Source organism: Zeugodacus cucurbitae, chromosome 6 (assembly GCF_028554725.1).
Source record: "Zeugodacus cucurbitae isolate PBARC_wt_2022May chromosome 6, idZeuCucr1.2, whole genome shotgun sequence".
In the NCBI taxonomy this organism is placed as follows: Eukaryota; Metazoa; Arthropoda; class Insecta; order Diptera; family Tephritidae; genus Zeugodacus; species Zeugodacus cucurbitae.
In genome coordinates this window covers 6,258,943-6,284,356 of record NC_071671.1, presented here as the reverse complement: position 1 = coordinate 6,284,356, position 25,414 = coordinate 6,258,943, and the positions used below count along the sequence as shown (strand labels likewise).

General features: G+C 31.4%; 2 protein-coding genes and 1 long non-coding RNA gene across 3 annotated transcripts in view; 1 reads left to right on the top strand and 2 right to left on the bottom strand.

The window, feature by feature from the left end:
* Positions 1–18,518, bottom strand: part of LOC105210264 (E3 ubiquitin-protein ligase goliath) — a 107,541-nt gene extending 89,023 nt beyond the window's left edge. Inside the window, exons 1-2 of the mRNA XM_011181085.3 lie at positions 18,118–18,518; positions 14,928–15,231 (exon numbers count right to left, since the gene is read on the bottom strand). The gene's annotated coding sequence lies outside the window, so the exon portion shown is untranslated. The remainder of the gene's footprint in view (positions 1–14,927; positions 15,232–18,117) is intronic.
* Positions 1–25,414, bottom strand: part of LOC128922828 (uncharacterized) — a 334,204-nt gene that overhangs the window by 289,538 nt on the left and 19,252 nt on the right. The gene's annotated exons all lie outside the window — the stretch shown is intronic.
* Positions 1–25,414, top strand: part of LOC128922831 (uncharacterized) — a 79,533-nt gene that overhangs the window by 43,449 nt on the left and 10,670 nt on the right. The gene's annotated exons all lie outside the window — the stretch shown is intronic.

The following is a 25,414-nucleotide window of genomic DNA, read 5'->3' as shown; positions in this document are numbered from 1 at the left end:
GTTTTAATGAACATTTCACCGGAAGCCAGTAAAAGTAATAATGATAATAACAACAAAAACACAGCAATTTGCTGTTGTTGCCATTTAGTTGGCGACAATTACGCAGCTCGTGTTGATAACGCTGCGTGCGGCGCTTAAATTAGCTCAAAGTTGTTGAGATTGCTACAACCATTGTTGCTGTTGTCGTTGTTGCTGTTCCTCGTGTTCGTATACTCGTTGGGAACACAACGTTTAAAGTTTAATTAAATATTTTCGTAACTATTGTTATGAATATAATGACTTTTTACGTTGGCTGACGAGCGAACAAGCTACGGCATTCACTGATTGCCTGTCTTCTTGCTGCAGCATTGCCTTTCCACTGCCTCCATACTCCTTCCTTAGGTATCCTGCGTGTGTAAAAAGTGCTTATAGTGACTCTGTGTCACCGGCGCCGTCTTCATTTGCATGTGTAAATACAGACATGCGTATCCGTACCCTCCATACTCATACATATATATATATATATCTATATATGTATATATGTATGTGTGTTTGTCTGTACATATGTACCTTCTGTTTGGTTTGCAGCACAAGAAATGTAAATATAAAATGTGTATGGCTTTGGAAATTGACATTTCACTTGAATGCTCCACTATCTCCACTGCAGTGATGCGGCGTTGTAAAGCTTCAACCATGAGTTTGCCTCATATACATACCCATACTTATGTACATATGTAAGTACCTCCATACATATATACATATGTGCATTGCCAACAGCCAGCATGTGTTCGTTACGGCCCATTCACAAATATTTGTTTAGTCTCATTTTAAGTTTTTTTTCATTCACTACGCCCACCGGGGTTCGATCCCAATACACAGAGCGACATGTCAGCACAAGCCAACAATTTTTTTGAAAAACCAATTGGCAATAGTATATGAGTAATTGTCAATTAATACTGACAAAGTTCAATGACTGGTAGGAACTCGACCTTAGTGGATATTGTGGGTGCAACAAGGGTTATCAAGCTGCCTGCTGTTTCAAGCGATGGAGGGAGAGAAGCGGAAAGAACCTCGTTGGTTAAAAATAAAAATATTTTTCGATTTATTTGAGTTGTTTACAAGAAACGTTTAAAAAACTGTTCTCATTTTCCTTCTCAAGTTAAATGGTACTAACGATGCTTTGTAAAGAACCAAAGTACACGGTAACCCGAAATTCTTAAAACAGACGGATCAAATGAACTGGGTTCGAACCATATTCAGACCCAGCGTTGATTAAAAATCTCTAAAAACTATTTGGAGATTATTTTATCGGACAAAGAAAAATCAATAATAAATCAATTGAATATAACTTCGAGAACCATTGCCACTTTAAAATTTAAAAATGATCCACAGATCAATCATTAACTCAGATTATCCACAAATATGTGGAACAACTGATATGCCTAAAGCAAAATTTCCATTATCAATGAGGTCACCGCTTCAGAAAAGTAGACGAATGAAGAAGTAACGCAAAAAAAAGCAAAGTCGATGTCATTCCAATTTTTAAATCCTGGAACCTTACTCTATAGATGCTTTTTATAAATACCGAATAAAGAGGGAGATTTTCCAATAACAAAGTCGATGTTATTCCAATCTTTAGATCTTGGAACCTTGCTCTATAGATGTTTTTTATAAATACCGAATAAAGAGGGAGAGTGATGTTATCTTTATTAAAATTCACAACAATATTAGAACTATACATACATATATGTATTATTATCTACATAAATACCCAAAAGAAATGTATTTTTTTCGAGCCAAATATTAATAAAGTCATCCCTACTTGAAAGGTTTTCATCGACAACTACTACATATAGATAAGTAAATGTGTACTAAATAAATGGCAATCAATGTCACCAAGCAGTCGTCAGTCTATTGTGCGGCCTACTGTCTGTCGCCAGCAAAATTTTTCCATTCCATTACAATTCATTAACGAAAAGCCTCCGTTACAATGTTGCGACAGCGCACAGAAATGAAAATCGATATCAGGCATCATATTGATAGCAAAATGTCACTAATGAGCAATTTTGGCCACAAATTAGTTAGGCAATTTATGCGAAGCGAAGAGCGCTGGCAATCGGGATTAGAAAAACGCCTACGCTTCTAAGGTGTGTACCGGTAACAAACACACAATGCAGCTCAATAGAAGCTATGCAAAATATTTGTACAGGTAAACAAGTTGACAGAGTCGTATTTAGACAGAATTAGATTTTTATTAGGGTGGGTGAGAATTTCAGCAAAAGAAAAATTTTGAGGTGAATTTTTGAGCTGATAAAATTTGATTTTGGATTTTTATTCTTACTTTGGATACATACATATATAGACTTGCAGCCCTATTCTGTGCACTTTACAAATTCAACAAATTTCTAATTTGTAAAAAATTGAAATTTATCAAGCATTTCGTATTCTGTGTCTAAAAGAAAAAGCTCTTTTCTTTATAAGTTGTTAAGATGTAAAATGCTCTTGACAAATAAAATATCTCGCTGTGGATAGTTGTGAAAGTGAATTTGTTGCAATGGAGATATTTTACTTTTGTCGTTAGTTTTATACAAAGAGGAAAAATATGAACATATGGATGGCTCGCGTTATTGAGCCGTTTTTATAGTATATTAAGAAGTTTATTTTTCCGTTTTTTGTATAAAAAAATGAGGATAATGAGGGTAACATTGACGAAATTGTTTTCTATATATTGCATGCGATTACAACTTAGCAAATTTTTGCCAACAAAGAACAAAGTTTAGATTTCGTAGTCCCCAAGGAACTTTTCTGAAGCTAAACATAACAACCAACTAACTCAAAATTGCATTCCAAACAGTTTTAAATATATTATAAAGGACATATGTATATGTATTATATTATGAAGTATTCTACGGCTTTGCGGGGGAGCAAAAGACTATGGAGGATCTGGGATGGAAAAGTGAATATATAGGCTCTGCCATTTGATTATCAATTAACTTTATTTACGCGCGACACTCCCTGTTTGGTTAGGTATAACCCTGTCATCTATATAGAGTAAATGGAGTTGTGAAACCAAACCAAATACTTTGCAACAGGTCTGAAAGACTTCAGTCGATATCTCGACATCAGAATCGGATAGATAGGCTGATAACTCTTTGGTCAATCATAAACTAAAATTATCAACGAAGCCACACTGAAGAAGGCTCGGTTAAAACAAACACTCATCCAAATAACGGCCTTTTGCATGAAAAAATAGTGCCAGCTTCGGATCATGGAATATTTGCGCACCCTAAGAAAAGTCTAGACCAAAAGCAATGGATTTATTGTGGAATTGAAGTTAAATTATTAACTATTTTGCAACAAATATTGAAATTTATTTGACAACTTACGTTAAAAAATAATTAAAATAAATTTTTCAATTCAATTCGAATATAACTGGACAGAATCAGTTGTTTCTGTTTACATTATTTTGTTTCCCACACGTGTGGGGAAAAGCTATGCGTACTGAAGCTTTTTATTTTATCAAAATTATCACAGAATACCAAAAAAGTTCTTACTTGATAAAAATCTGAAAAAATTTTAAACTTTTTTGTTATTTTGTCAAGTGCACAGAATAGGGCTGTTGATATTTATTTTTTCAAAATAAGTGGTTTTCTAAAAATAAATAATTTTTTTGTAATTTTTTTTTGAATTTTATGAATTAAATTTTTTTTTAATACTCTAAAATTATATAATCGAATAAAATTTTAAAAAATTTTATAAATTATAAATTAAATTTTTTAAAGTCTTGGATTTTTAATAAAATACACTCTAAAATTCGAATATATTTTTCAATACATACTTTTTTATCTTTAATTTTTTTTTATCCCACCCTAATGTCAAGCACTTCAATATTTAAATACCTTGTTGTAACTTCTTCATGACTCACTCCAATCGGATTACCAGCGTCGTTGATGCGTCACAAGGGTTACAACTCACTCAACGGCGGCAATCTAGAGGCGCGTCAGACACGGCGACAACTAAATTGCCGAACGTTTGCCCAAATGGCTTAAATGTCAGCGGAGACGTACGAAAACAGCTTGAAAATTCATTTAAGTACTTTTACTACAAAAGTTATACTTGATTGAGTTTCAATTCATTGAAGTGCGCTTTTTTTCTCGTTTAAATGTTTGATTTGCGTTGTGATTTGTTAGCATTACGCTCTCAGTTTTACTTGATTTTCTTTAAAATATTTATATAATGATTACATGTATTTTTTTCACTCTTCAATTTAAATTTGTTTAGCTACAAAGTGTTGAAGCGTAACGTATAAAATATATAACGCTCCGCCTGCATGTAACCGTTCGTCACGCTAATTGACTGCAACATTTTTTGCTTCTTTGCTGTTGTGTTTCTCTTTGACACACGAAATTAGCTGAGCAATAAATTTAAATAGGTTTAGTATAACACATCAAATATAAATAGGTTAATTGACCCATCTTTTTTGTGACCATTACTTTTGCATTACTTCTTATTTCTTCTACGAAGTCTGGCTTTTTGTTATAATGACTTTGAACGTTAATGATCCGAGTGATAGATAGCCTTAAGGCTTTCGGAAAGCGAAGATTATCAATAAACAACAAATGAGGTTAGTCTAGTATAGCAGAGCTTGGCATAGAGCTTTTAGCTGATACGAAAGTTTTTAAAACTTTTATAAATTTTCTATATTTCAGCATCTAAAGATCATTAACCAAAGTCAAGATTCAAAGAGAATTTCTCAAAAATAACATAACATCTTTCATCTTTCAACAGTTCTAACAAATATTTCGAAATATAAGTGTTCCGAAAAGTGATACTGAAATTATGATAATTACAGGTTTTAGAACCACAATGAGTTAGACGAAAGTCAGCTCTAAATAATATATTATATATATATATATATATATAAGCTTTAAAAATCAATATAGAAGTTCAAAAGCTTTTATCAGAGCTTTTAAAGAGCTTTCAGCTTAACAGAACTTATATAAATTAACGCTGCATAATATTATTTCATTTTATTTCATACTAAAAAGCTATCTACAACTTAAAAGCTCAAAAGCTTTGCAAAAATCTCCATAAATCGAAAAAATTTGGAATCACCAGATTCGAACACACTTTAGTCCTACTCTAACTACCTCTCTCTTCACTACTTTACAATTAAATAACTTTTCACAATTCAACTGAATTGCTCCGCTTGCGTCAATTTGCTATTTGTCAAGCTTCATGCCGCTTTAATTACCATTGCTATAATGTAATATTAACTAAATACTCATAACAATTACAATTTACAATACTTGTGACATTTATCTTATCACACGGTCAAATAAATACTATAAAATAAATTAATATTTACATTGTAAGTGCTTCGTGGAAGTACTCGTATAATAATAGTATTTGAGAGCTTTTCAACATTCAAAAACACATTGACTTTGGAAGTTCAAGGTAATCATATGTGTGTTGATAATTAATTAACAGTTTTTCTGCTCAATGACTCAATAGTGGCAGCAATTGTCAGCTATTCAGCTATTGTGTAATGTAAATAATAGATAACCTGGGTCAATATTTATCAAATATTGTTTTTTAGTTTGTTTGGAGTGGAAGCCTTACATTGTAAAAAGTTGTATGGAGATATTATTTATTGACATAATATTGTATTTAATTAGTATGAAATATTGGAGAAATCACTGAATTTTATTATAATAATAGTTAAAATTATATGAAACTCAATTAAAATTAAGTCTTTTCACACCGCCAAATTAATTTAATACATTAAGATTATAATTGAGACACCAATTTTTGAATTTTGCACAGCCGGTTACTCGATTAACGATCAGCTAATATAAATTTTTTTGCTGTTCATAAGAAGTAGGTAAATTTCATCGGCTAATTGCTATTTTACCAATAACCACGACCAAATTTACAGCGTGGTCAACCCGCATAATTGCATTTCAGTTTCAATTCGATTGGTAATCGATTAAAAATGTAGTAAAATGTGATATAATAACTTGATCCAGTTAGACGTCCGAATTTTCCAGAATTTTTTCTGAGAAAACTTTTTAATCTATTGATCCAAAAATGTATACACATATTATGGTATCTTTTAACTGTATTTTAAGATTTAGTACTAGTAAAAATATTTATTTGAAAAAGAGCTACAGCTGATCTCCAGGAGCTCCTCTCAAAAAAGACGTTTTGCGGTGACCAATATATCTCGGAACTGGATCATCCGAAATTAAAAAACCAAACAGATTTCGTTAAAATAATGTTAAATCTAGTAATTAATCGAAGGAATAAGCAATATAAAATTTTTTGACAAAATGGCGGTTTCTCAAAAAAAAAAATCGATTCTTCACCAAAATTTCGGCCTTAAATTGTTTATAAAAAAATATTTATCGGAGAGAAAAAATCTACGATTAATTACTAAAAAATATATTTAAGAAGGTCGTGTTAAAATTTGAGACTAATCGGTCTAGCCGTTTTCGAGTAATGTTGGTCACCGACTTTGAAAACACCATTTTGAGAAAAACGCGTTTAAAGTTTGGACCTTGTACTTCCAAGCACTCTGAAACGCCTTTTCAAATTTTTCATTTGCTTGTAACTTTGAAAATATACACCGGAACGATATGAAATTCTCTTTCTGTGTGTATTCTTAAATATATGTACATTAAGAAAATGAAATAAAAAAAATCGATTTTTTGAAAATTCTAACTATATATAACCCCTTAATGGAACAAATGCTGTTTAATTAATTGATGAACTAACTCCTGTGCGGAAAAGCTATAAGGTTGAGATTATTTTGTTCTGTGGCTGCTATAAGTCATGTATTAAATTCCCAAAATAGTTAAAGAGATAAGATCATCGAAGAGACGCTACATTTAGTGAGAGAAAAGAGAGAGCACTCGGTACAACAAGACTTCGTTGAACAGCTGTTAAAGTTTTGCTGTCGTAACATTAGCTAAGTTTTATTTAATAATAATTGATAAATATCGTGTTTTCGTTTCAATTATTTATCTGTTTACTATACTTATATAAAATTACTATGTTCCAAATTAATTCACGGCCAGTAAAGTCTACTCAATGCCTGTTAAAAGTCACGCAATCTCCACTTTGCTTAAGTAAGCTTTAAATAGCATTACTCAATACCGCTATAATTATAGAATTTCTAGAATTTCTAACTAAACTGTGTACATTACTTGTCTAGCATTACTTAATACCTGTCTCCTAGTATTCCTTAAACCCCAGGCAGCAAATCAATGGGATTTCCGTACACTTCTACACATCTTACAACACCCAAGTAATTACAGCACATGACTTCTGTGCGATTCTGCGCATGAATTTTGCAATCTTTTCAAATTTAAATAATCCAAATGCAATTACTTAATTTACATATTTGAGTAGCAGCAATTGGATAATGAGTTAATGACTGTTTGTGCGCGAACTGCCAGTATATAAAGGGTAATATATACGAGTATGTACTTAACTAAGTATGTATATAGAGTGAAATACTTGTGAATAAGCCGTTGCCTAGTGGAAATTAAAATGAAGTATACAATATATATATGTGTGAAATATAGATTTTAATCAGCTGTAAACACGTATCTAATTAAATTATAGCGCAAACATCTGCTGTGAAAAATGGAAAATTTCACAAATAAATTTAGTATTTTATTTGAAATGCCTACAACACGTGAGTGCATGTAAATAAGACACTCCACCACCACTTAAGTGTAGCTATTTATAGTTGTTTATTATTAATTTAACATTTTATTTTATTATTTAATTGCCACGCTTTGATGCGAGATTTGTTGCCTATGTTTACATGAGACACAGTTTTCCATGCAATTAATTGATTAAACGCAGTTTAAAAGCATTTAGATTTGCTATTTTAAGCGCCTCTGGACACAAACCGGTTACAAAAACAATTTTATTTATTTGTTGTTTTTACAAATTTGATTTGTGTTGATATGCTGCGCGTAATCACTTGTAAAAAAAATGACTGGTCATTTGTCAGGGAGTAAATATGTGTATAAATATATAAATAGATATACAGACTTACATATATATTTCTACACACACACATACACATTTGTCTATTTGCCAGCGACAGCCACAATTCGGCTGGTACTGACCAGTTTATTGACTTTCTAGCTGACTAGCTTGTTGGTGAGTGACCGGCCTGGCCCGGTTGTTAATCAATTGATAGCACCACAGAGAGCAACGCAAACGTTGAAATGTATGGTTGGATGGGCTGACTGTCAGTAGCAGCAGAAGCCCAAGTCAAGCATATAAATATATTTATATAAAAGTATATATGTTTGTATGTATGTATGTATATAAGTATTTATTATCAGCTCACATTCTAAACGCAGATTGACTTGCTACAGCTTCTATCAGCAGCTTCTGTAGTAGTAAAAATACAATTATCAGTAGTCTAGCTTTTTTATGATTTGAAATTGGATTTTTTATAATTTTTTTTTTTGTTAATTGTTTGTAAATTGCTTGTTTTCAGTCACATGTAGTTCATATATATATGTGTGTGTCTGTGTAATATTTATGCATGTCTTTGTTTAGTGTAGTGTCAAAGTGTCATTAATATAATCTAATTATTATTAATTTGCATAAATGTGACTAATTAAAGTCAGTTTTGTGTCAGTGCAAGATTAAATTTTACATAAATAGTACATATGTACATATATATTATATTTTTCTCTGTGACAAGTAAAAATTTTTGATAAGTGTGAGGGCAAATATTGAAATTTTTATTATTTTAAAGATTTTTGTGATAATTTAATATCGTAGATATGGAGAGTTAAAATGTAAATAATTAAAATTTCAAATTCATTAGAGGAAGGTATATATATAAACATATAAAACATACAAAAAAAAAAACCAACAAATCCATCAAAATATGCAGTACCTCAGTTCACAAAGAATAATTTTGAGATTCAACTGAGGAAAGAACCTAACTTTAAGAACAGAATCATGTCAAGAAAATGAATAGTGAACACATTAAGGGGCTATACTAGTGTAACCCATGAAAAATTAGGCGATTTTCGTGAGTTTTTCTTAAAGAAAGTACTCGATGGATTGTCTCGAAGATTTTTACACATAATGAGGTATATTTTCAGCTACATTTCAACATTTTTTGTTTACAAAAATATTGAAAAATAACGGAGTGCCGAAAAAAGTCCCCTAAGTGCTGACATGATTCCAGCCGTATGAGTTGCTGAAACAAAAAAAAATTCAAAAAGCTTATTAAAGTTAAATATATTTCCTCTACAATGACCTACGATTTTTGAAAAATATCAAAACTTGACAAAATGGCGTAGTTCTGAAAAAAAAATTCGTTTTTTTAGGTAAAAAAATTGTCTTTTGTTTAATGCCAAATTCACAATTTTCAATCAAAAAGAACGTAGGTCATTGTATAGTAAATATATTCGAGAACACTCAGTTTAAATTTGAAGTCGATCGGTCAATGTATCGTTGAGTTATGATGTCAGCAATTTTGAGATATGGCGTTTCGAGAAAAACGCATTTAAAGTTTCGACTATAGCTGCTTATAGCATACCATCGAGCGGTCGATCTTTAGAACGCTGCCATTCAAAAACTATTCAAAATACAATCTTACCGCTTTCACAGGATATTTTTGAAAGTATAAACTAACGAATAAACAAAAAATAAAAAAAAAATCGATTTTTTGAAAATGTCACACTGGTATAACCCCTTAAGACGACGAGCATAAATGGATAAAATTTCCTATGAATTTCATAATATTATATTTAGAATCTATATACATACATAGATCAAATGTTTTAGAATTATCAAAAATTATTCAAAATTGTTTTTGAAAATAATTTTGATTTTTTATGACATATGTATTTCATATTTATTTCATAAATTAAATATATATACTGCACGTTTTCGTAGGATTCTAGTACACTCACTACTTCGGCGAGTACCTGCGTTAGGTTAATAAAAAAAAAATATATCTAAATAATCGCTCAAAATATATCGCTCTCAATATGATAGATGAAACAACATATTGAGAAAAACAAGCTCAGAAGAAGAAGAATTTAAGAATAACTGATTTTTGAAAATCGTCATTTTATTCAGCAAAAAATTAATTTTTTAACTCATCCAATGAGGGACCTCTCCTAGACAAATGTTATTGAGATTTGTACGAATATATAATTTAGGTTTGGAATGTGATCTGTGGTCTATTATGCCTATATATGTACGTGGCATGTTCAAAAAATAACGGTAATTTTCGGTTTTTGAAAAAAAAAAGATTTATTCATTCGTTTACATTAATGTTGTCGCCTTTAAAATAGTCCTCATTATCGTATTTATACCAGCGCGTCTTCCAATCGTCGAAACTCGATTTTTGGATTTTGATTAGCCTTTTGCTTTGTCAGCGATTTCTCGTATGCTTGTAAGACGACGGCTTTTTAAGGTTCCCTTTATTTTTGGAAATACGAAAAAGTCGCACGAAATCATATCTCACGAATATTGAGGCTAAGACATCGTTAGAGTATTGCTTTTCCCATCATTTTTTTAACACACCAAGAATGTATGCCTCTTACAATCACCACTCTTAACTGGTATCACAAGAGAGATAGTTTCCAAAACCTTCTCTATAACTTGTAACTTTATTATGTTGCTTATGACATATCTGAACTGCATACTTAATATATAAAAAAAATTAAAATTAAAAATTTTTATGTAAAATTTCCACTTTTTAATTTTTAATTTTTTTTTTGCAAAATTTTCCACTTTTCCGGAAAATATGTTGAAATTTTTTCATAAATCATCAGCAACACACACTTTCTGCATATCCATCCAAAAACCTTTCACTTTCACGTACTTTCATCTCCAAGGTGCTTTACCGCCCACATATGCACCTAAAATAGCAACAAGTTGTTGAAAATTAAGTACTCATAACGGTGTGTAATGTAAAACACCAAATAATCAAAGCAAACCACAACGGTAATTAAAAGCAAATTAAAGCAGGTTTTTACGTTTGACAGCAGCTCAAGCGGAAAATGTCATTACGGCGAGCACAAATAAATTTAAAACCCGAGCACAAGTTGTGAGCAATGATAAGCTGATGAGCAGAAATTATACAATATTATTACCATACATACGCACATACTTCGTATATAAAGTAACAACAAAATTGCTGTGTCTAGGCCTGCAACACGCCTTGACATGCACACACATTTGCATAGACGAAATTGTTGCCAAGTTATTTGTGGCACGTCGACGGCCGCGCGTTTTCTCTAGTCAGTGCTGGGAGGTTTAATTTCGATTGCTTAGTGGGTGGGTGGTTGTATGTTTGGTGGGCGGCGCATGGCGCATTTTTGCATTAAATATTTATGTAAGATAAATGCTTAGCAAATACCAGCGCCATTTGCACATTTACATGCCGCCGCTTTACTCGCTAGTTGCTCTAGTTGCCAACTCGCTGTTGTCATAAATTCATCGTATCTCCTTCTGAATATGTATGTATGTAAATGTATCATAGTTGATTGCATGTTTATAAATGCTTGGCGAAAATAGCAGTAGCTACTACGTCGGAAAAATTAAATATCGCATGTCGACTAGATACTTTAGCTGACAGTTGGTTGGTTCAATGCACTCACACAGTTGGGCGGCTATAATTGTAAGTGTGTGCATATGAAGGTATAAAAAATAGGTAAGAGGTCCTGTAGGACATAAAACCGAAGAAATTTCGAATAAAAAAAATTAATAAAAGTTAGCAAAGAAGTAAATTTTTAGCCATACAAAATAAAAATTTCAATTTTTTTTTATTAAATCTTTTTATAAAAAAATAAATTTTTATTATTATTCTAAACAAGAATTTAGATTTTCAGCCATACAAATAAATGTTTCAATAAATATTTTTTTCTATATATGTATATTTTCATATAATTTTTTTTTATTTTTTTTTTAATATTTTTTTTATATTTTTAAATATTTATTTAATGTTTGAACATTTTTAATAAAATAAAAGTTTATAGCACTTTAAAATAAATAAAAATTCGTGTTCAATCTCAATTTTTTTTTTACTTATAAACATATTTTCCATACAAAATTCTCGCATAGACAATTTTAATTTTTTATTTTATAAAAAAACAGTACCTATTATTCATGCATGTTCTATAATTCACATCCGAGTGAATTTCAAGAAAATTCATTTTCAATCCGATGTTTGGTGTACTGAATTTCGATTTTACTTTTCAAATTCCACATTTTTTTTTAATTTTCACTTTTACTCGGAAAAAATACATATATACATATATATATATATTTTATGAAATTTAAAAAATTGTATGAATAATTGTATAAAAAAATAAAATTGATAGAAAATACCTTTTTATCAGCTCTTTAAAAGCACAAATATATTTTGCATAAATTTATTATGCGATCCAAGCCATTTTTTTAAATCTTCTTTTTTATTAAAAATCAGTACATACATATTATCATTCGAAATTAGAACTTAGTTTTTCAGCCAACCAAAAAATATTTTTTTTATAAATAAAAATTTTTTTTTTTCATAAAATTTCTTTAAAAAAGTATAATATTTGAAAATTTATTTTTAATCGCCCTTTTCAACTTATAAATATAGTTTCCACGATAAAGTTATTTAAAGCCGCTTTAAAAATCCCAGTCTGTGACTTCGTTTTTCCTACAGGATATGTATGTAAACAACAGCTTTACGATAGGTTCCTAGGTATATAAAGATAATGTACATATGTACTTCCAAAAAAAGTGTATATATACATATAACTATAGAATATGTAGATATATGCATTCAAAAATATACAGAAGCCTTTATAAAAAAATCGCAGCTAAAAACCATTTACACCAACAACATTTACAGCAATAAAAACAAAGTAGACAACCTCAATTCGAGCACACACATATATACATAAATAATAATAATCCCCGCTGGTAGAAACTTACGCACATATGTACATATATCTATGTAAATAAATAAATAATCACAGCCACTTTGTTTATTGCCTTAGCCCACTTTTCGGCGTTTCAACATCCGCCACATCGTTTATTGTTTAAAAACTAAATTTATTACGGCATTTTGCATATTTTCTTATATCACTGGCGTCACAATTTACTTGCTACATTGAATTTGAATCAAAATAATATTAACACCGCAAACATATTGCCACAAATTTGTTGAGAAAATATTGAGTACTTTTTGGTATTTGGTGAAAGAGCGCGTCAGCGCAGTGGTTAGTGCAGGTTTCATGTATTGAACTACTCATATATTTTTGATAGTAACAGAACAGTTTTCAGAAGAAAGACTATATTTTTTTGGAAAATAAAATATTTGAAATTTCAGTCAGACTATTGCAGCACTTCTCAGTAATGATTTAAAAATAATGTTTATAAAGTAATAGAAAAAAAGCTCCCTCTTGAACAAGCACTAAAATAGAGTGTTGCCAACTCTTGAAATTATTGTTTAAGAGTATTTTGTATGGAAGATTAAAATCCTGAAATACTTCAATATTTTTATGGATACCTATTTTTCAGCTAAAAAATATGGTTTTTAACATTTAATACTTATTTTCAAAGATCTATATCTATATCTCCCAAAAAAAATATTTTAAAGCTACAAATTATTAGGAAGTACTAAAGATTTTTGAAAGAAAAGTCGTCGAAGCAAAACTTTTGTTATCGAAATTCTGAGTGATTTTAGTGTTCAAAAGACTCCATAGGTTTCCTATGAAGAAAGTTCATATTTTTTAGTTTACCGTTCAAGAGTTGAAGAAGTAAAAAATGCGTGAAGGAAGCAGTTTATGGATTTTTAATTTTTTTTTACATTTTTCTGGACAAATTTTGTTGATGAAATTTTTTTTTTAATTATACCAAAATTAATTCAATCACTCACTTTTTTATTAAAGCAAAAATTTCAAACAACTGGCAACTCTGTTCGAAAAAATTCAACAATAAACACCAGCAAATGCAGCGCATGCGCTAAACCACAGAAGCAAATGCAAGTAGTGCAAAGTAGAGCAAACCACTTAGTAGAAAAATTGAGAGTATAATAGAGAGAGGCATGCTAGCCATGTAATCTTTTGGGGGCAAATGTGTACCGCTCACAATAGGAAATAAGCACAGGTACTCATAAATACATATATGTAGACTGGTATGTCTGTATGTATTGGCACGCGAGCGGCACGTGAGCGTTGAGGTCGGTTGGCATTGTATGCAAATACAAACATAGAGGCATACATAAATCATATGGCCAAACATTAGCAACATTTTATTGTTATTGTTGCAAATCATATTTGTTGCTGTTGTCGACTGGTATTTCAGTGTTTGGGAGAAATCTCTTGTAAGAGTAGGCAATCATGTAAGAAAATGGCAACAGGAAAGGCAAAGCATAGAGGAAGAAAACGATGTTGAGGATAATGCTCGGCAAGCAACAACAACAAATTTACACCTACATATACAAAAGTACATATATAGCGCTGTTTCATTGATTGTGCCAAATTGTGAACTGTTGTTGTTGCTATAATGTTGTTTTTTGATATTGTTGTTATTATATTGTTATTGTTGTGTTATAATGTTATTTTTGTAATTGTTGTTATTATAATGTTGTTATTGTTATTGTAGGTTTTGCTATGATAATCGCGAATGTTATTACTCGGCAGCAGTTAGATGCCCATACACACATACATACATACCGACATAGCATTGGTGTCAAGGAATTCCACGCTCACAACTTCCTGTTCTAACTCACACACATATACATACAGACCTACATATTTACAAACATTCTTGCATACATTTCTATACCTTTCACTTTACGCTCACACATTGGAAATGTTACAAAATCACTTGATTTTCTATTTTTTATGCAGTCTTTTCTTGTTGTTGTTGCAGTTATAGCAAGTACTTTTACTCACCTTGAATACAACAGCTGTTATGTGTTGCAACATTTACAGTTGTTCTTAACTCAAATTTTGATTTTCACTTTTTTGATTTTTTTTTGTTTTTATTTTATGTTTTTTATTATTTGTTTTTATTATTTTTTGCTTGCACCTTTGGCTTTGCAATTGTTGGTTGGAATTGATTTAATTGGTTGTATCTTGTTGTTATTATTGATTTTTCCAAAAAAAAATCAAATTAATTTTTGGTTAAGCAGGTTTCAAGTGGCACAGTGTGTGTGTGTGTTTTCTTCGATTCGCTGCGCGCAGTTGCTTTTTCGCACTACAATAAAAGCAAAAAAATAAAAATTAATTATTTTCTTTTTTTGGTAATTTTGGTTATGTTCTTGCTTGTTTCAAGTGTTATAGCTTGTTTTTTTTAGTATTTTTGTTTTATTTATTTTTAATTTATTTTTTATTTATTTCTCGCTGTTTCGTCCGTAACAGCTGTGTAATCAAGTGATATGGCGTTGTTTATTCATTATCTGTTAGATACTTGTTCGACAGCAATGACAAGCTATTTATTGCAGCTTTTTCGCTTTTTTTGTTATAATTGTTTTATAAAACAGTGCGAGTTAGGAAAATAAATCGAAATAAAAAAATAAAAGCAGAAATTCCCAGTCTGCTAATATTTCGCTTATTTATTTGGCCTTTTTAAAGCAGACTAAGACATTTATAATGGAGATAAAATTTATTTTTTTAATCAAGTGAATTTAATTGGTTTTTGGTGACAGAAAAAAATTGGTAGCAGTTAGTACTTAAGTACTTTTCGTGCGAGAATTATTTGCAAATATATTTTTATATTTTTTTAAGAAAAAAAGAACCAGTTTAGTAATAATAATAGCGTGTTTACACTTTGTCTGAGATTCTGTTTATTTTTTTTTTGTTACATAAATGTTAAGTTAAAAGATTTTTATTTAATATTCTCGGTACTATTTTTTTAAGTTCTGTGCATATATTTCTTAAAAAAATCTGCTACAAATAATGATTTATTTCTTGCAACAAAAACAAATGTATATATAAATGGAAACATATAATGGCTAAAAAGGTTTTTTTATTTTTTTTTATTAATATTTTTCATAAAGTTTCATGTTCGTTGGCAAATTTTGCTTTATGCGCATTTTTTTAGTATTTTCTTTATTCATATTTTTAAATTCAATTGTTATTATTTCTTTAAATTAATTTTCAAATAAAATATTAAAATTCAGTTATTATTTTGAAAATTGCTTAGCTATTGCAAAGATATAAAAATTGTAGTTATTGGAAGCATATAAATTCACCCAAAAAAGTAAGATATTAATCAATTATTTTAAGTACATTTTTAAATTAATTTTAATTAGGCCTAAAATAAAAATATATATTTTTTTAATTTTGCTTGAATTTTTGAATTTTTTTTTTTTGATCAAAATTTATTTTAAATTAAATTGAATTAACATTTAATTTTTTTTTATAAAATTTATAATCTTATGATTCCTTAAATTATTTGTAATTTGCTTTTAATTATATTTTTTTATAAAATTTTTTTTGAATAATTTTTTTTAAAAAGTTTAATATATTTTTTGTATAATAGTTTTATATATTAAACTTTTTTTGCTTAGATTTTATATTTTCAATCAACATTTTTATATTTATTTTTTATAAAATATATAATTTTATTATATTATTGGTCTACAACTTTGCTTCCGCCGTTTTCCAATAGATGTCTCTGGGGTCAATCGATTAAGTCGTTTTATAACGATCTTGTCAACATTAACCCAACAAAATATTTGTAGAGATCTGTTTGCATCCCAAACTTATTCTCAACTGTAAATGTCACTTTTCGAGCCGAATTCTCCATCATTTGCGGGAATGTCTCTAGGGTCAAGCACTGGTCGATTAAATCGTTTTATATCGATCTTAGACATTTGTGTCAACATTAGCCCAACAAAATATTTGTAGAGATCTGTTTGCATCCTAAACTTATTCTCAACTGAAAATGTCACTTTTGGAGCCGAATTCTCGACATTTGCGGGAAATTTTGCATTTCTTTTTTAATTCCAAAAAAAGTGCGGCTGAGGCTCATCGACATTTGTAACCGTTTTTATACAAAAAAAAGCCTTAAATTTACAAAAAAATTGTAGACCTAATAAATAAATTTTTTTTTATTCCAAAAAATTTCAAATTATTTTATCTAACATTTAATTTTTTTATAAAATATATAATTTTATGCTAACTTACATTTTTTCTAATTTTTTAAATTATATATTTTTTTGATAAATTTGTTTAAAATTATTTTAATCCAAAATTTTCAAAGAATTTTAACATTATAAATTAATAATTTTTTATGGAAAAATGTTTTGCTTAAAAGTTTTAATATTTTTTCTCGTAAGATTTTATAGAAATTTTAAAATCGTTTTCATTTCTATTGTATTTTTTTTTTTAATTTTATAATTTTTAATTTTTATTTCAAATTTTGATTTTGAATTTTCATTAAATTAATTTTTATTACTAAACAAACTTTATATTACCTTTTCAATGAACTAGAAATATAAATTTTTTTCGTATACAAATCACTATCAGCAAACCAATTTATCGAAATTTTTCATAAACAAATTTTTATGATAAGCTTAATTCAAAGAAAAGCTTTTTTGAACTGCCTGAAGTAGTCATTTGAACCAATAATTTAGAATTCACTTTTCATTTACAATATTATTTTTATTACTTTATTCATTCATCAATTAAATATTTTTTTTAATTTTTGTGATAAAAAAATTACATTTTTTTTTTTAATTTTCAACCATTTTGACACCAAAAATGCAATTTTTCTCATCAACTAACAACAAATTAAAATTATTCTTCTATAAAAAACAACCAATAACCAAAACAAGTATTTCACGTAGCAGCAAACAACTAAAAATACAAATTTCGCTTTCTATTTTAATTTTAATGCACAACAACAACACTTTTTGGCACACAAATCGCAATAAATTTTGCTACTAATTCAATTAGTTTACATAAATATTTCTAAAACTCAATTAATGCACTCGAATCGCGTATAGCATAATTAACATTTTCAAAACAAATTCCTCAAAAACTAATATACACAAATAAGTTTTGTTTTTGTTTTTATTTTTGTTATTTTATTTACGAAAAATAGCGCACTTTTTGGTGCCAGCTTGCCGCACTTTACCTTTCCACTCGCACTTCTTCCAAAAAACTTCGTATATGTAAATTAATAAAATTTTTTTTATTTCGAATTAATTTCTTTTTTCCACTTTTCGCTTTCCTATTTATTTAATTTGTATTTATTCTAATGTGCTATGTGCCGCACACACACACACATACGCGCGCGTGCACATCCAATTAGAATTACAATAAAAATACACAATAAATTACAACACGATTTTTTTTTTTTCAAATTCTTTTTCGATTTTTTCTGTTAAATTAACCGCGAACACGTCAAGTGTGTACCACCAACTCGTTGTAGATACGAAAAGCAACTGATTGTAGTGACTTGGTGCCTGGCGCAGCGCTACTTCACTGCCTTGCTAGCTAACTGACGGTCTGCTACCTTCTACATTCATGCACTCTCAACACAACACAACTCAAGTCAACTCAACAGTCGCACCGAAAAGTCAACAACACTCGGTTGGTGAATGTTCACATTTGCATTTCGCGGCGACCGAACAGCTGAGCAACCGAAGTGCCGCAGCCGAGCTGAGCGCGCCCCAACTACGTGGGGCTAGAGCGTATTGGGAGCGGCGCAGCGCACAATTGCATGGCGCTGTGATTGAATGTTGTGTGGCGATAGCGACGTCGACAGTAGCAGTGAGAGTGACGTCGCTGTCGCCGGTGCCTATAAGCTGTTGGTGTATTGTTGATTTTACCTGCCAACGCGTTGGCCCCAATTGTTATGCTGCTCTCGTTGTTTATGTTTTTTGGGGTGCAGTCGGTGTACAGTGGGTTGGATTTGTGTTAGAACTCGGTAGAAATGAAAGAAAATGATTTATTTTAAGCAATATCTTCTTAAAATTTTCCGGAGGATCCTATAAAGTGGATTAAAGAGTCTGAAAAGTTTAATTAGTCGTTCCAGGAATTTCTTTCTAATTTAATTCTTTCGTTGTGGTATTTACTGGGTTTCAAGCGAGTATATTCGACACAAAATCAGCCGATAGATCAAAAATCACTATATTGAGACTTAGAGAAGGTCTGGACTGACTTTTTGTTTTACATATTTTTACACAATTTTTTTATTAGAACTCCCACGTTGATATGCGGCATACTGTCATCTAGAATAAGGAAAATTAAAATATAGTAGCTGGGGTAATCCATGAACCGATTTCAGTCGTTTTTTCCCAATATCTCACAAATATAACATGATATATATGATAAATATCTCATGATATTTCTGAAATAAAATCAGCCACAGACACTGCAATCCTTATATGCGGTAACTGGGGTCTTGAAAGAGTCCGATTTCATTAATTTCTAATTAATAACAGTTGACCCTTAAATCGGCGAAAGCGTTTGAGACTATGCCAAAAATCGAGTTTGAAGTATTGAAGAAGTATTTCGACGATTGATAGAAGCATAATATCGAAAGCGGACAATTTTGAAAGCGATGATATCGCCATGCAAATGTAGGCGAATGAATAAAAATTTCTTTCAAAAAACGAGATTTCCGTTATTTTTTGAACACATCTTGTATTATTGTAGACGCATAGAATTCCTGTCTCTAAATGAAACTGATCTTCTCGATCCAAACAATGCAACTTAATAGCTCACTAAGTCCATTTTCTCTCGACTCCCTTAATTCCCTTTCGCGCTTTCAATAACGCTTTAAAAGTCAACAGTATATTAGTAGCAAATATACCTAAGCATCGCTGTTACTTAGCACGGTATTTGAGAAATTACTGCGCTCTCCCTTTTTCTTAACATCTGAATGCTTTTACCACGGTTGTTATACGCTGTGTACGTCACTGGGATAGCATTGCAACGTCAATTACCGCGCAACTCAGTTGTTGTATGCAATTACCTACCGTTGGTGTGTTGGTTGACAATCATTATAAGAATCATCACATCGACATCAACACCATCAGCATCACTCGCGCAATTACTGTTGCACTCCATTTTGATAATGCTATCAGTTTTAAGAGCATTTAATTACCGCATCCGTGCGGTTGGCAACAAGCTCAAGTGTATATGATGTAAATATCTAAAATGCTTTAAATAAATACAAAAATTTATAAATTTCATTTTTTTTATAATATTTTTTCGTAATTTACAATTTTATGAACGTCAACATACTTCATAAATATCCAGAATAGTAAAAACACTTCAGCTCTACATATACTTAAGAGCCAATAGTTAAGTGTACTTTGCTATAGTATTAGATAATGGTTGTTGTTTTACTTCCTATATAGAAATGTATTCGGGGGGATCGGGTCATATGTGGAAGTTCACGTAAGTGAGGAAAGTTTCTGATTGCCATTCACTTGGGAGTGGCCAGAAAGGATTCTTTTGCATATGATTCAAGCAGCTTCCGACTTCCGGCTAGGTCATGTTGTTCGAATGGATAAAAATACTCCAGCTCTGGAAGTGTTCGAAGCAGTACCCGCTGGAGGAAGTCGCGGAAGAGGACCACCTCCTCTCCGTTGGAGAGACCAAGTGGAAAGTGACCTGGCTTCACTTGGTGTTTCTAGTTGGCGCCAGAAAGCAAGAAGAATAAATGAATGGCGCGCTCTGGTCGATTCGATTATAATCGTGTAAGCGGTTCCTACGCCAAATATATGGAAATGTATTTATATATTCATTAGATATTTATAAGTTTTGAATACGGTGTTAGACCCTTAACAGCCAGTCAGTCAACTGGTGGTCTGTTGATAAGTCTGAAGACTCGAATGAATAACTTCATAAATTCTGACAAGGTTTTGAAGGCCTGATATTGATGATCAGGTTATGCAGGGCGCTCTCACGACAGTCGGGTATAAGTAACCGGAACAAACCCGGATTTTTTTACAGTCAAGAACTCTCAACTTGTTTGCATTAATCAAAATTTACTTGGAGTTTTCTGTTGCTACCATAATAACAACATACGGTTATGTACATACACAGGTCCAAGAAATACTCAAAACAAGCACTATCTTATATCAATTTCCACTTGAAACAATCAATGTCATTGCTTCTCAGAATGTTGGAACGCTTTTTCATAAAAAACTCTTGTAAAGCTTATTTCTCTAAGATTTCATCTTTCTTATTTATCGATCCTATTCTAAGGTTCCGTAATTTGGAAAAATAGTAGATATTTCTTTATATCCCTGAAATTTGGAATCTTGTATAATCTCGACGTATTAGTAACAGCTCACTTTTCCGCTGAACCTGTTAATATAAAAAAAAAAAAAAACAGAAAAACTTTGGCTGTATATTTTGTAAGTAGAGCAGTTCTTTGAGTTATTTATTCTCTTAAGGGAACCGCACTTTTTATACTGATCTTTCAACTTCCATTAAGTTTTTGTCGAAGAAATATCCATATGTTTAGAATTTAGAATATTTCTTTCAGGAATTATGACCAATTATTTCTAATATATGTTGTGAGACCTTTCTTTGTGGTTATTTCACGAAAATATTACCATTTTTCGACTCCAATATCATATTTTAAAGTATACTGGGAAATATGATATCTCAGACTTTTATGAATAAAGACACGAGCTAATATGAGGATCCCAGGGTGGTAATCCTTAGGCAAGTGAAAATATTGAGTTTATCTATCCTTTATTTGATTCGTTGATTGTAGCCTTTGCAGGTGTTGTTGGGTCATATATACAGTGGAACTTCTCTAACTCCAGTGGAACTTCTCTAATCCACAAAAAAACTTCGAGTTAGAGAGACTTCCGAGTATTCTGTAATTTGTATGAATTTTGACTTCTATTGCCAATTCAATAGTGGAATTATGGAGAACTTCGACTTAGAACAGTTCGAGTTATGGAAGTTCAACTGTATTTTCGAATAATTCGAATTTTATATTCGGGTTGTTTTGGTTATATACTTATACAAGGTGTGTTCAAAAAATAATGGGAATTACCGTTTTTTGAAAATAAATATTTATTCATTCGTCTACAATAAGGTTGTCGCCATTAAAATAGTATCCTTTCGATACGTTGCACATATGACAGAGCTTCTTCCGAAACGTCGATACACTTCTCAAACTCGGCGTTTGGGATAGTCTTGACGATTTCTCGTATGGCTGTAGAACGGCCATTTAACTCTTAATTTTTGAGAATAGGAAAACGTGCTTAATTTTATATATTATATTTTATTATACATAAATCATGGTCACATTCCAAACTGACAACTAAAATTATCTACAAATTATCTCATACAAAGGTATATGTAAATCATCCGAGTATTATTACTCAATAAAAACTGCATTTGCTGGCGCTAATTGCAACTTGTCTTTAAAACAACACAAATTCCAGAAATAATGCGCCAAGGTCACTTACTTACATTGCTCCTCGCTTATCGCAATGGCATAAAAATGAAAATACAACAAAAACACTAAAAACAACAACAAACCACCTTTGTAATTCACAGCGCTGACACTTAATGGCTCGGCTATCAGTAACAATAACTTCATTACGCAGCAGCGACAAAGTGAATGAGCATGTGTAAAGGAGAATATGAAAAAAGCAACAACAACAATAAAAAAAGTCGCTATCAGCGCGCGCAACAAATAAAACATGAAATCAATAACTAATTTGATTTGCTCACTTGGCTTGCTATTTGTTTGTTTGTTAGTTATGTTATGTTCGTTTGACGCGACCTCGACCCATTCACCAACCGCTCGGCCGCTTGCACGCCACCTCACCTGTTGTTCCAGCAGCTAAGCATCAAAGCTAATGCCGTTGCATTTGTTCCCATTTTCCAGTGATAATTTTTTTATTTTTTGTTGTTTTTGTTTTGCTCTCGATATCAATTTTTAGCCGTCAGCTATATGCAGCATGTCACTGCAACACGCCTCAACAGCAGCAACAACAACAATGACAACAGTGACAACAACTCAAGCAGTTAGCAGCCTTTCATCAAACGCTGATATCGTTATCTACCTGCTGGCTGTCTGTCTGGCTGTGTGTCGCTCGCGCGGCGGCAGATGATATTACTTAGATTGCCTCATTGACTTGCCGACTAGCTGACTGACTGACTGACTGATTGCCTGCTCATCTGACTCATACAGCAGCTACTTGGAATGCCGTTGTCACGCGTTGCCTGTGTCGCTTGTGTGCTATCTTTATCTGCCTGCCTCTGTGAGTTTGCGTGCATGTCGTGCACATCTTCAGCAAATAGCAACAACAACAACAATGTATACTTGCAACTAATTGCGTTACACTTTTATCAAAGTGTCTTGATATATTTCTTCAATGTTTGCCTGTTTGTCGTTATTTGTTGTGGTTATTGTTATTGTTATTGCTATTGTTGTCTTTGTTTTTTGCATTCCTCTATATAGCTGGATCTTTGCTTCGAGCTAGCATCAAATTCAATTTAAATTTCTATAAAGTGTTTTGATTTTATTGCATGCACTCAAAGATAATTTATTGCTCTTTGCACTCAATATCTAAAGCGCTGCGCATAAGTAAGTAAGTCAAGTGTAGATCTAGATATGTGCGGTTGCACATACATATACATATGGAAATACATGTATATATGTGTGTTTAAAAATATTTCTAATGTAATTTTCTTGTACTATAATTTGCAGTCACATTTATGCGCTGTCAATCAATTAAGCTACAAGCGCATGGAAAGGTAATAACAAAGATCTAAAGTAGTCAAAGATAATAGTTGTCTTAAATGACTCAGCATTTTTTGTGTTTTCAGGCCCTTTTTCTTAAAATACTTTAATATTTTTATCGACGTATACTTCCTTCCATTTTTTATTACTTTACTGAGACATAGAATTTCAATGGAAGTTACTTCTCGCACTTATATCTCCTTCTTCATATCCTTAGCTTCTGCTTATTTTTCCTGTAACAGCCTAAAAATCTAATGTCACTCCACTTATCTACTTCTTCTTGACTGGCATAGATACCGCTTACGCGGTTTTAGTTGAGTCCACAACAGCGCGCCACACATCTCTCCTTTTGGCAGTTTGGCGCCAATTGGTAATGCCAAGTGTAGCCAGTTTCTTCTCCACCTGGTCCTACCAACGGAGTGGAGGTCTTCTTTTCCTCGACCTCCACCAGCGGGTACTGCATCGAACACTTTCAGAGCTGGAGCATTTTCGTCCATTCGAACAACATGACCTAGCCAGCGTAGCCGCTGTATTTTTATTCACTGAACTATGCCAATGTCGTCGTATAAATCGTACAGCTCATTGTTCCATCGTCTGCAGTATTCGACGTTGCCAATGTTTAAGGGACCATAAATCTTCCGCAAAACCTTCTTTCGAAAACTATCAGTGTCGTCTCAGCGGATGTTGGCATGGTCCACGCTTCTGCGACATAAAGTTACCACTTATCTACCTTATCAAAATATTAGAATGCCACGGCAGTGGCAATCCTTAAATTCCAAAAATTCGGCTAGTACTGCTTAGACCTGGAAGACTACTGGAAATGGGTGCTCTTCTAGATCGGAAAAACGTTTATTGCGGACATACTCTCCCAAATACTGTTAAAAGTGGTCGAGAATTGGACCTTTCGGCTGAAATTTATTCAAGTCAGTCGCGCTTGGTCACTTGGTCACTTGGTCATGAAATATTTTTTAAAACAAAACTTGAAACATCAATGAACAAATCAGAATTATCTTCAATGATTTGGAAACTAGCGATTCACTCTGTAAAATATATTAGGATAGTTCTGGAAAATAACAATTACACTTCAGCACTTCAAATCTTTATGCAGATGCTACTTAGCCAAATGAACTACTGATATATAATTCTAATGAATCCAAGTTTTAGGTATCTTAGCCAACACTTAAATTGAATAATGAATGCTTACTTAGCCACGAGCATTTGGATCTCTGGTCTCATACTGATAAGAACAAAGTTTTTGTTGTATAAAGCACTTCTCCAACGTCTTCCGATCTAGTCCAATAATATAGTGACGGTAGGTTAACAACCCATATGACGTTTCTATCGAAATTTTACCAGATTTTATTTTTGATCTGACGATAGATCGATACCATTTGTAAAATAACTTTTATTTTAAGGGGCTATACCAGTATGACACTTCGAACAAACGATTTTTTTTGGCTTATTCAATAGTTTATATGTACTTTCAAAAATATCCTGTGAAAACGGTATCTTGAATAGTTTTTGAATGCCAGCATTCTAAGGATCGACCGCTCGATGGTACAAACAGCTATATTCAAAACTTTAAACGCGTTTTTCTTGAAACGACATTTCACAAAATTGCTGACATCATAACTCAACGATACATTTACCAATCGTCTTCAAATTTAAACTGAGTATTCTTGAATATATTTACTATACAATGGCC